This window comes from Cynocephalus volans, chromosome 5 (assembly GCF_027409185.1).
Source record: "Cynocephalus volans isolate mCynVol1 chromosome 5, mCynVol1.pri, whole genome shotgun sequence".
NCBI lineage: Eukaryota > Metazoa > Chordata > Mammalia > Dermoptera > Cynocephalidae > Cynocephalus > Cynocephalus volans.
In genome coordinates this window covers 95,799,807-95,816,529 of record NC_084464.1, presented here as the reverse complement: position 1 = coordinate 95,816,529, position 16,723 = coordinate 95,799,807, and positions in this window count along the sequence as shown.

Sequence of the window (16,723 nt, the reverse complement as noted above, 5' to 3'; positions counted from 1 at the left end):
TTTATGTAAAGGTGGCTCAGACATTTGATATTAAAAGTTCCTACATCCAAATCACCTGGACTCTCCTACTCTCTTTGCATAAGACAGAGTCAACTGGGAATAGAATCTTCCAGTCCATAATCAAAGAGAAAGCTTATAATAGAAAGATCCTTTGGAGAGGAAGCTCATGCCTTAAACCCAAAGGTCATAGATCTGGGAGGGCTGAGAGCTGTTGAATAGAGGAAGAAAAAGGCATGGGAATACAAACTTTTTTCCTGTTTTAGCAAGAGTCAACTGAAATCCACGTAGATGTGGACTGAGCTTAGAACAGGAAACTTGAGATGAGAAACTCACCTAGCAGAAAAACAAACAAATTCAACTTTGATGCACCTGAGTTTCAACTGGGCCTGGAGTGGTAGAAAGTGAAAAGGGCTAAAGCTAAGAACCTGAAGGTACTGGAGAGTTAATTCTTAGATGAATTTGCCCAGAGAAAACTGTGAATTTTGCTTTTTCATCTAATAGTTCACAATTGCCTGTTCTCTTTCTTAACATCTACTTTCAGGTAATAAAATTTAATGGCATTCTAATAGTGATTCTATTGTAATTTTTGTAAGCTATCTAAATATCACTTTATGCCAGGATAAAAATGAATAATAATCTTAGTGTCTAGTAAGACAGAAAAAAATCAAAATGAAGAGAATGATGATATTTAAAAACTAAATAGTGGTTTCAAGTCCCAGTTAAGATTTTAACATTACTCTTTGCCTAGAATACCTTTCCCTAGGTTCTGCTGTCAGTATTTCTCATTTCTTCTCCCATGCCTCTAATAGCTCTTAAAATAATGTGATTTTACACGTCTGTGTCCTTCTTCAACTGCAAGCTCCTTCAAGGCAAAGGATATGTTGTTTTTTCCTTCCCAGAGTCCAGAACATTGCCTGGAATATAATATTTGTTGAATGACTGAATAGACGAATGAGTGAATGAATGAGTGAATGAATACATTTTTGCTTTTACGTTGTTTTGCCCATTTTTCCCCCAGTGTTCTTTAATATTCGAGTTTTCTAAACAATACAACAACAACAAAAAAAAACTTGATTAGACTTCATAAACTCTAATTTTCTTCCTAATTTGGTACTTTTCTCTTTTTCTTCAATGGTTCAATGGCTAATTAGAAATATGGCTACCTTAATTTTGCATAGCACAAGAGACAACAGTGCAGTTCTCACCAAATCAGTAAGGAATGTGTGATAGTTGAAGACAACAAGCACACATTAGTGATTGCCAAAGGGAGATTCCCAAACATTTAGTCAGTGGTTAGATGATGCTGATATGTTTATTGTCAAAAATATTAGGATATCTGGAATTCCTTTCTCTTTATTGAGTAAATTACTATTTATTGAAGGTTATTCCCTGAGAGAAAAGGAGAATGGGGAAAAACCTAGACAACTAAAAGAAGTTTGAGAATGTACAGAAGGTTTAGAAAAAAAGGTTGTGATCAGGTTGGCAGAAATTTCCATATAGGTAAATGATGGGAACTGGGTATCTCTTACACCTAACCTACATCTTCTATCTTGGCTTCTCACTCCCAAATCGAGGGCTCAATACTGGCATGGTGAGTCCACTGTGATCTTCAATGGTATATTCTGGAGACAGGACTTATTAGTTGGGAGTCTGTTGCTGAACATGACTTTCCCTTCTGCCCCATCCCAAACTCCTGCTCCGGAATTATCTCAATGGTTCTCAGTGATAGCTGACAGTGAATGTGAGGGACATGAGAATCTGTAAATACCGAGAATGTGTAATCCGGAAAATACAATCATAATAGCAAGTGGTAAAGATCTGCTGCCCCAGAGGGTGACTTCCATTTACAAAAATACTATGTCAAAGGATTTGAGCCTTTATAAAATCAGCCATATTCATAATCATATTTTGTTACATTTCTCCAAGCCTCTTTATTCCCTCTGTCTTCCCTACCACCTAGGGTTTCCAGATACATGTTCTTAGTTCTTAAATATGGCAACCCTGCCACTACCATGACATTGGTATTTACGTAAAGAGTTCACTTGGCTACCCTACTGCCTGAGCAGAGAGCAGGCTATGATAATATTAGACTAATGATGATGACCTAACCCCTAGGAAAGCTATCCATTTTATAAATATTTACATAGGATTATTTGCCTCATTCATTAATAATTCATTTTTCAAAATGATCCTGCCACTTTTGTTTCTATCTTCCTTTAGCTTGCTGTCTCCTAGGTCGAAAGATGATCAGGCTAGGTGATTTTTCACCTTCTGCCTTACTTGATTGAAGTAGTTCTTATGCATAATTTGTGCTGCTACTGCTTGATTGCTGTATTTACAAGTATACTGTTTTTGTGCTTATATTTAGCTTGAATCTTGAGGCTGCTGTGACTATATCCTCAGTTTGTAAATGTAACCTTCATTATTTTTGAAGAATTTATAATATGCATGATTTTATATGGAGAATTTTATTTAATTGTGCAATTATTTTCTTCCTAGTGACAAGACGGTGTCCTTGATTCCTTGCATGTTGGTGGAATCATTTTTTGGTATATTTGCTTTTTAGTTGTTTCTTTAACTCTGTTAATGCTAGCAAACTTCAGAATAATGTGTTATGATTTGGAAGACTTACAATTACACAGATGTGTAGTTTTTATTCAAACTCTGTTTTCCCCCATGATAGTGACAGTAATTTTTCAGAAAACTAACAACAGTCCTCCCTTAACAAAAGAGGTTGCAAAAAACTTTTGAAAATATTTGGGGCATTTGCTCCCATAACTTTGAACTCTACTCTACTCTCCAAAAAAACTGGTCTTGGGTATACTTTTTTATACATTAAAAACTATTATTTATAATAAAATGTAGGATGTTGCTTATTCGAGCTAGTACTCCCAATATCTACACTCCCATGTTCCCAAATCCACCAGGGATTGCAGACATTGTTTTTAAATTTTAACAATAGCCTTGTTGACTTTTTAAATTATAAAAGTAGTGCATCTGTCAGTGTAGAGTATATAGAAAATACAGAAAAGTATAAAGGAAACAAGATTTTCAATACTCAGGGAGTGCTGTGTTAATTTTTTGTCTTTTCCCCATTGTTTTTCTTTATGTATGTGTGCATATTTGCACACCTTATACATAATACAAAATTAAGGTAATACTATAAGGACAACTTTGCATTCTTCATTTCTCAATCAACATTATTCTATGGATTTCCCCAAATCCATTCATATTCTCTGATAATACAATTTTTAGTAGGGTGCATAAAATTATTGTGGAGATAGCATAGTTTATTTAATAAATATCCTACTGCTAGATGTTTAGGCTATTTTTTTCAACTTTTCATATTAGAGAAAATTATATATTATGTTTGTACAGTCACTTTTTGGGCATCTCTTTTTTTTTTCCTTAGAAATTGAGTTCTGGGTCAAAGGCCCTAAACTGTTTAAATTCTTTTGATAAATATTTACCAAACTATTGATAGTTGATAAACTATTTACCAGAAAATGAGGTCAAAATTGTATCTTATATTCTTTTAATTTATATTTTTGAATATTTACTGAAGGTAAACATGTTATTAGCTAGTTGTATTTTCTTATATTGGAGCTTTGACTTTATGCTTTTATATTTCTGAAGTAGGTATTTTTCTTACCTGGCTTGTAAGTACTTTTAACTTATGAAAAATTTAATTTTTCAATTTTTAAAAAAATTTAGCACCTGCTTTGTGTCCTGAGTAAAGTGCCCTCTTTCACAAAGCTTAGTGATTAGAGACAAAAAGCAAACAAGTAAACAAATAAATAAGTGATATCTAGACAGTGATAAAGGTATGTAAAAATGATACTTAAACTTAGATGCTCAAGAATACAGTAAGATTCTCCACTTTATCAAATTGTCTTTATTTGGGTCCTACATATTTCTTTTTCTTTAAATATATTTTATAGATTTTTATTTACACTTGAAATATTGTGAAATTTTATTAATAAAAAATTAATATCTTTGTATGTAGCTAAAAATTCTTGTCTTGATCATGCTCTTAGCAGAGACTGCTGGTCATCAAAAATTCTGGAGCATAAGTTGTTTTCTAATGGTACTTCATTACAATTTGTATTTGTTAGTAGTTTGACCACAAATTAAAGTTTTAGACTAATTTTAGGAGCAAAGAGTAAGAGCACAAAATATAAAACTATAGCACCATGTAGGTTTTCTGCAGGAAAAAATCAGGGTGTAGAGACATTTGGGCATAGTGAATATGTCTGAAGAGAATCCATAAGTACAGCCACTAATGCAGGTGCAATTTTGGAAGGAAGTCATCTGAGAAGATCTTCTTATCTTTTCTTATGACCATTACCTTTGACCAATAACAATCTATCTTAAGGGGTGGATAAAATAGAGGACACACAAGGAGGGTGTGACGGTTAATTTTACGTGTCAACCTAATTGGGCTAAGGAATGCTAGACAGCAGGTAAAACATTTCTGCAAGTGTCTATGAGGGTGTTTTTGAATGAGATTAGCATTTGAATCAGTACAGTAAGCAAAGAGCCCATCTCATCAATGTGGGCAGCGTCATTCAATCCATTGAGGACCTAAATAGAACAAAAAGGTGGAGGAAAGGTGAATTTGCTCTCTCTTCTTGAGCTGGGAAATCTATCTTCTCCTGCCCTCAACTGGGGGTTACACCATACACTTCCCTGATTCTGCAACTTGCAGAGGGCATATCATGGGATTTCTTGGCCTCCATGATATGTGAGTCAATTCCCGTAATAAATCTCCTGTCTGTCTGTCTATCTACCTACTTACCTACCTACCTACCTATCCATCTATCTGCCATCTCCTATTTGTTCTGTTTCTCTGGAGAATCCTAATGATAGTATATTTAGAGAGATGGTATTTAGGAGTAATGGAGAAGGGGGATATAGGTCATGAGCTCTGAGAAAAGGGGGAAAAAAAGCCAGAAGGTAACTAAAAGAAGTGAATACTTACTCATGTGACCTTCCTTTCCTCTGACTTAACAAGGACATTTCCACACATAGGTACTAGAGAGCTACATCCATACAGAAAATGAGTCTCCGAAATAGTCCCCAGATCACCTTGCAGGAAAAAATAAATAAATAAATAAATAAATAAGGAAGGTGTTTGAAGATTCTCAGGTACTTAGACAATGAATTATATTTTCAACACCATGCAAGGCCTTGATTAAGATCTGTAATCAATTAGAAGGAAGAAGTGAAAGCATAATCAATCTTTCTATCTAATTAGATTTTTATAATGATTAGTGTGGTATTAATAATTTTGTCACAAATGAATAAAGTTTAAACTCATCTGAAGTTTCACTTTTCCACGGGCTATGTATGCTGCAGAGAAAAACAAGAGAAGTGTGAGCTGAAGTGATACGTGGTAACTGTTAACAGGATGTAACCCCCAGAGAAGTTCTTGGGACAGAGTTGGGAAGAAGAGTTTGGACAAAAGAATATATTTCACCATTCCTGGAGAAGAAGTAATTGTGGACTACCAAACACTTAACAAAAAACACTAACTCCAAACTGAGTCTTATCAACCACATGATCGATCACTTATTTTCTGGGAGCAGGGAGAGGAATTCAGGTTATACAGTTTGACAGACCTTCTCAACAGATTTTCCACCTTCATGCTTCATGAGTGTTCTACTCCCCATATACCATTCAGAAAGAAGTTATGGGGAATGCTTCCCCCTTCCCAGGACTCTGAAACTTCTCATTACGAGCATCAAATAAAGTATCTTTTTTCAGGGAGATGTCTTTCAGAGACAACATCCTCAAAATTGCTTTACCAAAAGAATTCTTATTTATTAAGCAATTTTTAATATAAACAACTACTATGACATTGCTTCACCATTGAAAAATACAAAATAATGAGTTTTGCTGAATTGTATGTGTGTTTGTGTATTTATAGATATTGAAGTTCATATTTCATGATTTGAATTTTAACTCTGATGAGCTTAATCTAATTCTAAAGTGCAGTGTGGTATATACAAGTGGTCTTCAAAAAGCTCATGGAAAGATTTATATTATCTTTTAATTTTATTGTTCCTTGAACTTTTTGAAGTACTCTCATGTATTAGGGTGTATTAGTTTGTTTTCTGTTGCTTATAACAGAATACCTGAAACTGAGTAATTTATAAAGAAAGGAAATTTATTTCTTACAGTTTTGTGTAGAGGGTTAGAAATCTTGATTCTCAGTTGATTTTTAGAATAGGGTTTTTAGGTAATGCATCTATGGGGCAAAAGCCCTTGGTTAAAAGGCAAAAGCCCACAGATAGTGAGGCAATAGCCTATCTAATCAACTCTAATCACTGTTTAAGTATGGGATTGTATACTTTAATGATTTTAGAGCTAACAGGTGGTTGACATACCAATCCTGTTAAGAGACTTTAAGGAATTTCTGTAGAGAAAAATGTGAAAAAATGCTTGCTAAGGGCAAGCTGTCTGTTGGTGGAAACTTTGGAGACAATTATACTTAGATTTAATCATAAGAATGTAACTTTTGCTTAAATCATTTAAGGAGAGGTTTTATTTCAGATAATGATCGCAGTTTGACCAACTTAGCTCTTCACAAATTGTACTTTGGAATGCCACATTGTTAATTTTACTGATGTTACTAGTTTCCATTGTTTAAGCTATATTTAGCCATAGATAATTTTGTCACACTGCCCATGTCTTTATGTCCTTTTGAAATGATTAAATCAACAGATTTTTCTTGTGAAACTTCCTTGTCTTTACAATAAAGAAGAGAAGCTAACTTTGAATCAAGGCTGTACCCAGTTTTCTCCTTCTAACAGAGGAGTTGCTGAGGAGCAGTCCCTTTGGGCTTCTCACTGCATTCATGTTGCTTTGAGTAATCTTTTTTGTGTCTCCATTACCCAGACAGAAGTGTAACAGTTTTGGAGGCTGGAGAGTCCTAGGTCAAGGGACACATCTGGTGAGAATCTTCTTCTTGGTGAGGACTCTCTACAGACTTCTGTGGCAATGCAGGGTATCACATAGCAAGAGGCTGAGCAAGAGTGCGCTAATGTGCTCTCATTATAAAGCCACCAGTCCACACCCATGATAACCCATTAATCCATGAATCCATTTGGATTAATCCATTCATGAGGACAGAGCCCTCAGGATGTAATCAACTCCTAAAGGCCCCACCTTTCCAATACCATATTGGGGATTAAGCTCCAACATGAGCTTTGGAGAAGACAGATATTCAACCCATATAGGTATTCCATAAATTGTGCAGAATTAATCTATTTAACATTTTATGATGACTGTAATAATGATGATGACAGTGATGGCAATGATAATTTCTAGTTGCAAAGCTACTACTTATTATACTAGTAGTGACTGCTACTGTGCTAAACACAACCTGAACAGCTTATGTCATTTAATTTATTGAACAATCCAATTTGGAAGGCACTATAAGTAAGATTTAGAGATGTGAAGCATGACCAAAGCCACAGGAGAGCTGAAATATATTAATCAGCATGTTTAGAAAAGCTCATGTCCTCAAACACTACACAATATTTTTTATCAAAAATTTGTTTTGGGGCTGACCCCATGGCTCACTTGGGAGAGTGTGGCGCTGGGAGCGCCGAGGCCGCAGGTTCGGATCCTATATAGGGATGGCCAGTGCGCTCACTGGCTGAGCGCGGTACGGGCGACGCCAAGCCAAGGGTTGCAATCCCCTTACTAGTCACAAAAAAAAAAAAAAAAATTTGTTTTTAGACAACAAAGCATTAAGCATACTTTGGTATTATTCATTGTCTGTGAGGTTCTCTGTGCACAGTAATTCACATCTTGTTTCCTGAGACACCAAAAATGTCAAGAATGCTTGTTGTAGGCTCAGGCCCAGGCCCAAAGTGCTGTAAGATGTGGGTAAATACTTTTCCTCCTACCTCCTCCAAGGAACCAAACAACTGGAATTCTGCATCGGGAAATCATGGAGTACTAAAACATAGATTTACTATGTTTTATAATTTGTTCATCTATTGATTTACTTTTGAATAAAGACTTTATTTTCTTAGAACAGTTTTCGGTTCACAGCAAAATGAGAGGAAAGTAGAGAGATTCCCCGTATACCCCCTAACCCACGCAGGTGTGGCTACTACCCATTGTCAGTGTTCCCCATGAGAGTGGTAAACTTGATACGATTGATGAACCTGCATTGACTGACACATTACTATTACACAAAGTCTGTGGCTCACATTAGGGTTCACTCTTAGTGTTGTGCATTTATAATGGCACATATCCCACCATTCACCGTCATACAGAGTAGTTTCCCTCACTTAAAAATCCTCTGTGTTCTACCTGTTGGTCTCTACCTCCCCCAACTCCTGGAAGCTTTTTTCTCTGTCCATAGTTTTGCCTTTTCTAGACTATCATATAGTTAGTTTGAATCACATAGTATGCAGCCTTTTCAGATTGGATTCTTTCACTTGGTAATATGTACTTGTTTTCTCCATGTCTTTTCATGGCTTGATAGCTTATTTCTGTTTAGTGCTGAATAACGTTCCATTGTTTGGATGGACCACAGTTTATTTATCCATTCACCTACCGAAGAACATCTTGGTGGCTTCCAAATTTTGGCAATTCTGAATAAAGCTGTTATAAACATACATGTGCAGGTATTTGTGTGGACATAAGTTTTCAGCATCCTTGAGTAAATATCAAAGAATGTCATAGCTGGATCATATGGTATGCATATGTTTAATTTTGCAGGAAACTGACAAACTATCTTCTAAAGAGGCTGTGCCCTTTTGGATTTCCACTGACAATGAATGAGAAAGTTCTTGTTCCACACCCTTGACATTATGTGGTGTTGTAAGTGTTCTGGGTTTGACCATTCTAACAGGTCTTTAAAGGTATCCCATTGCTGTCTTAATTTTCATTTTCCTGATGACATATGATGGAGAGCTTTTTATATGCTTATTTACCACTTGTATATCTTCTTTTAAATTTATTTTTAGCGTTTTACACTTTTTTTAAATATTAGAATTTTTTTAAAGAAGTAACCTTAGGAAATCTCCCTTAAAGAATTTCTGGGTCTGTAAAGCTAAAAGTTGAAAGTAGGGCTTCCATGCACACTTATAGAAAGGACATGGGAGAGTCACCAGGGTCATACTCTGAGCTGGAGCACAGGCAGTATTAGTCTGGAGTAAGGGGCCACCATTTCCTTGGTACTAACGCATTGTATGCACTTAACCATCTTCCCAGAGACAGCTTCTTTTCTAAAGACAGTGTATCAAGCTCACAGTGGGCTTGGTTGTGGAACTCTAGCATGAAGTAAGTGATATCCAGAGGGAATCCAGGACAGCTGTCATAAATGATAGGTAGGTTCCAGAGTCTCCACACCGTGGCTGTTGATTTGCTTTTCTGAGAAAAAAAGAAAAAATTTAAGGGGAATAATGTTTAAAACTTTTTGGCACTGTTTTTTCCCTTTGTTTTAAAATAATCTCATTTAAATATTCCTTAGGGGGAAAAAAAACAGTCAAGTGCCAATGTTCAGAATGAATAAAGACTTTTCAGATGAGGCAATAGAATCTCAAGGCGAAAGATTACTTTTATCTCTAAGTAAAGCTACATAGGACTTATTAAAACCTTTAAAAATTCCTCAGGTAAAAAGTTACAAAGCAGTGAGCAAACTTTCAGGTTTAAGGGAAGTTAATGAAAGTTGAATGGATATAATTTTAAATAAGAATTCTATCTGGGTCTCAATTATATACCGAAACATAATTCTTATAGAATATCTACCTCAGCCATGGTGAAGTAGATAATTAAGAAATTACATAAAATATATGAAATAATGTTTTCTGACATTGAATAACAGGCAGTATAAGTGGTTTATTCTCTGAAAAAGAAGAGAACAAAGGAGGTGAGTCCTACAATTGCTTGCTTTATGGAAGCAATTGTCAGGTCACAGTGGAGAGATGGGACACCCCAATAGAGTCCCCAACAGTTTGGCTGAGTTGAGGAAATAGGAGTTGAAAGTCAGGGAGGCCAAAACAACTAGAATTTGGGAGGCAGAATTCCAAACGGGAGAGAGCTACAGAAAGGGAAAGAGTTCTGAAGGTATGAAGAAAGTTTCCCTCAAGTCTTTGACTAAGTAATAATTATGAGTATATAAGAAGAATCTACAGGAAGCTAGACAAAGAAACTTGGAAAGCAACACCCAAAATTATTCAGTAGTTCAGGCTGGGGATAGTTTACGCTCTCACTATCCAAAGTGAAAAGACCACAGTATACAGAGCATTGGGAAAAGTCCTCAGAAGGGTACTCGTATCACCCTAGAGAGAGATTTAGTTAGTCCCAGATGAAAGGAAGCTCTAGTCTCTTCCTAAAAAAAAGCTTAACATTAAACCTGAAAAGGATCAAATTGATTCCAAGCAACTTAATTTCATGCCAAAGTTTAACACTAGATAAGCAGAATCCAGCAAAATACAGAAAACAACAATGAAGAATTTATAGTATCTAGAATAAACAGAAAGTTATCAAGAAGCAGGAAAAAAAAGACCCATAACTAGAAGAAAACCCAGTCAATACAAACAGACCCCAAAATGACTGTTATAAATATGGTCCATATATTGAAGAAGAAATAGAAAACCAGGAAAATTATATATGACCCAAATGAAATTTCTATGAAGAAAAACACAAGAACTAAAAAAAAAAGAAAAAATAAAAACCACATAAAAATAGTGGATGGCATAACAGCAAATTAGAATAACTGCAGAAGAAAGGATAAGCAAACTTAAAAATATATTCATATAAACTATAAAACTCACAGAACAGAACAAATAAGAAACTAAAATAAACAAACAGATCATCAGTGACCTGTGGAACAATATCAAACAACCTAATATTTTGGAGTCTCAGAAGGGAAAGAGAGACAAGGACAGAAAACAATGTATTTGGAGGAGTAATGGCCAAAATTTTTCTAAATGTGGCAGAAACTATAAATCCACAAAACAAAGAAACTGAAGTAAACACCCCAAAGAAAGATACCAAGGCATATCATAATCAAATTACCAAAAACAAATAAAAACATCTTTAAAAAAGCCAGAGAAAAAAAGACATATGTATAAAGAAATAAAAATAAAAATATACCCAGCTTCCTGTTAGAAACTTTGCAAGACAGAAAAACTGTAGCAATGTATTTAAGTATTGTAAAAAACAAAACAAATAACCCTGCCACTCTAAAATACTATACCAAGCACACAAACCTTTCTAAGATAAAAGCAAAATAAAGATTCTTTCTGGAAATCGATAGCTGAGAGTACATATTGCCACCAGACCCACAATATAAGACATGTTAAATCAGTTCTTCAGACAGAAAGAACATGATACCAGATGGAAATTTAGATCTTCCCACAAAAATGAATAGTCATATAAGTGGCGACTATTTCCACGAATTAGTAAGACATATTTTTCTCATTTTTAATCTTTAAAGAAAATAGTTGACTGTCAAAAACAGTGATAATAGCAATGTATCTTTGGGTGGGGAGAGGAGACCAATTGCCAGGGAAAGAAGATTTGGTCTTGGTCTAAGCAATGACAAGTAAATCCATACTTAGTTTTAAACAGTCCAGTTGGGAATATAGCAGAAATAGAAACCTAAACAGAATGGTCTCAGGGAAGCCACCCATATAAAGGGTGGAGGGACAAGGAGTGTTTTTATATTGTCACCTTCTAGTCTGCATCTATTACCTACTCATTATCTCACTGTTCAGTGTGTAAGAAAATGACACAGAGATAACATTACTTTAACTCCAAAGCATTTAATATTAATGATGACATTACATTTAAAAAAAATGAGCCATGACTTGTAAAGTTCACAAAGATGTAGGTATGTATTTCGGTATTAACTACTGAGAGGCATATTTAAAAATGTTACCTTATTTTTCACAATAATAGACTGAAATTTTACACCAGCATTAGAACGGGAGATACACTTTGTGTGAAGAGGTTAGATGTCCACCAAGCAAATTTTCTCTTTCTAAAACTAAAAAGGAGGAAAAAAATCTCCAATGCATAAGAACAAATTAAAATAACCAGTTGGATAATTCAAACTGTGAGTAATTGAGAGGCTTATATCCTTAGAAGCATAAGAAACTGCATTAAACTCCTATAGATATTACCCCGAACCTGTAATTACATCAGCATATTTTTGCTTTCTTTTAGGGATCATCACAGCATGAAAGAAAGGAGTGGAGGAGGAAATACAGTATTCATTACATGATTCAGAATGGCTAACCGTAGAGTAAACAAATGGACGATCAGAAAGATGTTCAGATATGAACTTTTCCCCTTTATAATTATGTGGTCTTAGAATCCCATGAAAGACAATGTGACAGATGTAGCCAAGAAGAGTACTTGGCCAAGCATAAATCCTCTTAATAAAATAAAAAATATTTGAAAACAAAAGCAGAAAAACCTCATAACAAGGATTTTAGTCCTTGACTTTACATTTCTGCCTCATTATGAAAACAACCTTGGAGCTAATCATATCAAAACCTTATAAGATTCCCTACCATCAAAGGTATTTACATAAAATAATAACAATATAAAACACCAAAGCTCTATTCCAGGCCAAAACCAATATGCAATTCTAATCTCCCTAGTTTTATAAACAAGTCTGAATAAAGGTCATACCCAAGGTTTTCAATGTACTTTCCACAGCACATTGAAAAAAAAATTAGCATATAATGCCACACTTTGGGGGAGATTATCAATTGGTATAGCACATACATAAAAGCTTAGTTCAGATTCTCCCTAAGGAATTTAATTATTTTTAGTAACCTTCCCAGTACAGATTAGAGTTGTTATTTTTATTTGCATACGAGAGAGTAAAACAGAGAAGTTAAGCAGTTTTTCCAGAGCTATCCAATAAGCCATAATCACAGTTATTGATTAATTGAGTGGTTACTATATATATGTGTGTGTTTGAATATATGCATATAAATGTGTATATATATTATGTATATATAGTACTGCATATATAATAGCTATATTTTATGTATATATGTACATATTTATATATTAATGGGTGTATATATTTATATAATGTCAAGACCTAGGGAATTGCAATTTATTAATCAAATTATTAAAATTAGGAAGGTTTTACCTGGACTCGAATAGTAAAGCATTAATATTCTCTCATCCATCTCAATTAAGTTCTTACTGAATCAGAATCACAAAAGAAAATGCATCATAAGTTATAGCACTATGGATGTGAAACCTCTAGTGCTATAAAGAACACAAATCCAACAGGTTTACAATCGTGGGCATTACGCTTTGCTTTTTCTTCAAATTGTATAAATCTTTTGCCTTTTACAATCCTGGGCATGTACTTAGAATGTAGTAATAGGTATTTGAATAAGTGAATACAAAGTTAATAAACAAAAATCAGTTATATTTCTATATACCAGAAGCAAACAAATGGGGAGTGAAAGTCAGAAAAAAACTATTCTGTTCATAATAGTAACCAAAGCATAAAATACTTAAGAATAATTTTAACCAAAGCTATCTAATATCCCTACACTGAAAATGATAAAACTTTGCTAAGAAATAGCAAAAACTGCTAAGAAATATAAATAGGTAAGTCACATATTGTGAAAAAAATTGCAAAGACATATGTAACAAAATACTATATCCAAAATATGTAAATTATTCTTAAAACTAAAATAAATATTCAGACACATGGAGACACACGTATTTCATAAGGAGGACTTATAGATTGCCCGTAAATACTTGAAGCACCGAGCATTACTAATCATAACAGAAATGCAAATTAAGATCACTAGAATGGCTGAAACAAAAAACAAGTGAAGATATCAAATGTATATGAACATATGACCTGCAACTCTCTGAAACATTGCAGGTGGGGGTGTAAAATCTTAAAATCACTTTGGAGAGCTGCCTGTCACTTATTTCTAATATTAAACATTCACCTACTTTATGATCCAGCAGTTCTACTCAAGAAAAACTAAAACATGTATCCAAAGAAAAACATGCCCAAATTATCTGCCAAAGAAAAATAAAAATACATGTCCCCCAAATGACCTGTATGGTACTTTTTAAAGCTGCTTTATTCAGTAGTCACAAATTGGAAATAACAGAATGTCCATCAGCAAGAGAGTGAATAAATAAATAGGGTTATATTCATATCCTGGTATATAACGCAACAATAAAAAGGAGTAAACTACTGATACATGCAACAAGATGGAGGAATCCTACAGTCACGCTGAGCTCAAGAAGTTGAACACAAATTAGTATTTACTGTATGATTCCATTTACAGGAATTTCTACAAAAGGCAAAACTAAATGTTGGTGCAAATAATGGGAACAGTAGTTGCCTTAGAGATTGACTGGGAAGGCGCAGAGGATAAGGAAAGTGTTTTTTGTCTTGATAAGGGTGCGGATTACTTGGTTGTATGTGTTTGTTAAAAACTCACAGAATTTAACACTTCAGGTTCTTGTATTTTACTGTAAATAAATTTATCTCAAAAAATAACTAAACAAAACAAAAAACAGAAATCTTAAAAATATAAACAATTAAATTAATACAGGTTTATATAATGAAAGAGTGAAACTTCCCAAGTCTTTCCTTGGGCATTTTTCTTAAATAATTGCTAAGTAAACTCCCATTAACTATTGGATGTGTATTTTTCTGAGACCTTTTTTTCGATTTTCTATGTATATGTATAATAATAATTTACTGAAATGGCATCATTTTCTACAAAATTTACTTCAACTGGTATCGACTCAACAGTAGATAATACTTTCGTTTTTGAAATGGCCAATTATTTTAAATAGCTGAAAACTACTGCATAATACAGATATACCATAATTTGGCTATTTTATTTTTATTAGATGCTTAAATTGTCTTCAATATTTTAGTTTGCATAAACGATTTACACTAACAATTTTGCACATTTGAATTCCTAAAAAAGAAATGCTAGGTCATGAGTATGCATATTTTAAATTGTGATAACCTTTTGCTTATTGTCCACCAACTTATACACCCACCAGTGGATTAGGATTATATCCTTTCTTATGCAGTCGACACATTTGGTGTTATGAGTAAAATCTATATACTTCTCAGTGAAGAAAAAGGAATGATAAAGACTCTACGAAAAGGTACCTGGAATGAGTTGGAATAAAAAGCACTTGTTTTAAACCCCTTCCCAATATTTAAACAACCTTCTTACAAAATAATTTCCAGCTTTAGTGGGGAAAGATCTTTATTTTCATAATATGAAATAATTTGTTTTTGACATTCATTGAAGAGCAATTGAAATCCCTTATAAGTAATGGCAACTTTATCTGTATTTACCTTATCTAGAGTATTCTAAGTCAGTCTGGGCTGCTTTTATAAATTACAATAGGCTGGGTGGCTTAAGCCACAAATATTTATTCTTCACAGTTCTGGAGGATAGAATGCCCAAAATCAAGGCGCTAGCAGATCAGGTGTCTGATAAGGGCCCACTTCCTGGTTGGCAGATGGCCATCTTCTTCTTGTGGCCTCACCTGGGGGAGAACTTCGCAGAGAGCAATCTGGGGCCTCTTTTATAAAGGTGGTAATTCCATTAATGAGTGCTCAACACTCATGATCTAACTAACTCCCAAAGGCCCTACCTTTTAATACCATCAGATCGGGGGTTAGAATACAATATATACATTTTAAAGGGACACAACATTCAGTTCATAACAGAGAAGGTTTGAATCGTTGAAGTCATCAGTGTTTATCCATTGCCAATGATATATGCTAGCTGTTAGGCCACTGCTTTTCATCTCGTGACCAAACTATATGTAAAGCAGCTGTTATTATGGATGCAACTGTATTTACAGGCCATGGGTATTATATATAGAAGAATTATTAAGCCTGAATACAGTACTTTAAATTAGAAAGAAGAGAATGGACACAGCTGCATAGATCACTACCAGGAAGTTTAACAACATTTATCTCATTATCAGTCCTTGTCTTTAAAGGTTTCCAGAATTTTCCAGGTCCCAAGTCTGGAAACACACACTTTTTCCTTCTAAATGTTCAATTCTGAAATCACAGAACCACTCTAGGCCTGAGGAAAGCTGCAATCAATACCCTTTTCAATCTGCACTTTCAGTGAACACAATTCAGCAAGGGTACACAAGTAAAGCATTTTCTGATCCAAAAACAATAGGAACACAGAGCTATAATGCTGTATCTATGTCTCCACTGTTATCCTGAAAGAGCAATTTAATTTTGCAGCCAGCCATGTGTAATTAGAGTGTGACACATTAACAAATGGATGGCCAGTCCATCTTCCTGGCTTTCTTTCAGGATCTAGCTCTCCTGATGCCTTTGGGCATGTCAGAGGGAGCTTCGGCCTATTCAGAGCTGCATCTGAAGGAATTAGGGGACATAAATGTGGACTGATGAGGACAGCGGCTGTGAGACAGGAAAATTAATAGTCTCATAGAAAACAATATGCAAGGTAGCAACAAATCAGGGGGAAATTGACATTTTACTTAGTTCCCCAGAACTATTTTAAATATAATATAGAGTATTTAAATTATCATGGAGTTTATTGAACCTATTTAACATCTGCCAGAATTTAAAAATAAGTGAATCAAATGGAATGCCAAACTGTAATTGGATTTCTAGTGTATGAATTCTGTATAACATTGGGTTGCCCTGGGGACATTAGACCGCATGTAATTAACCTGA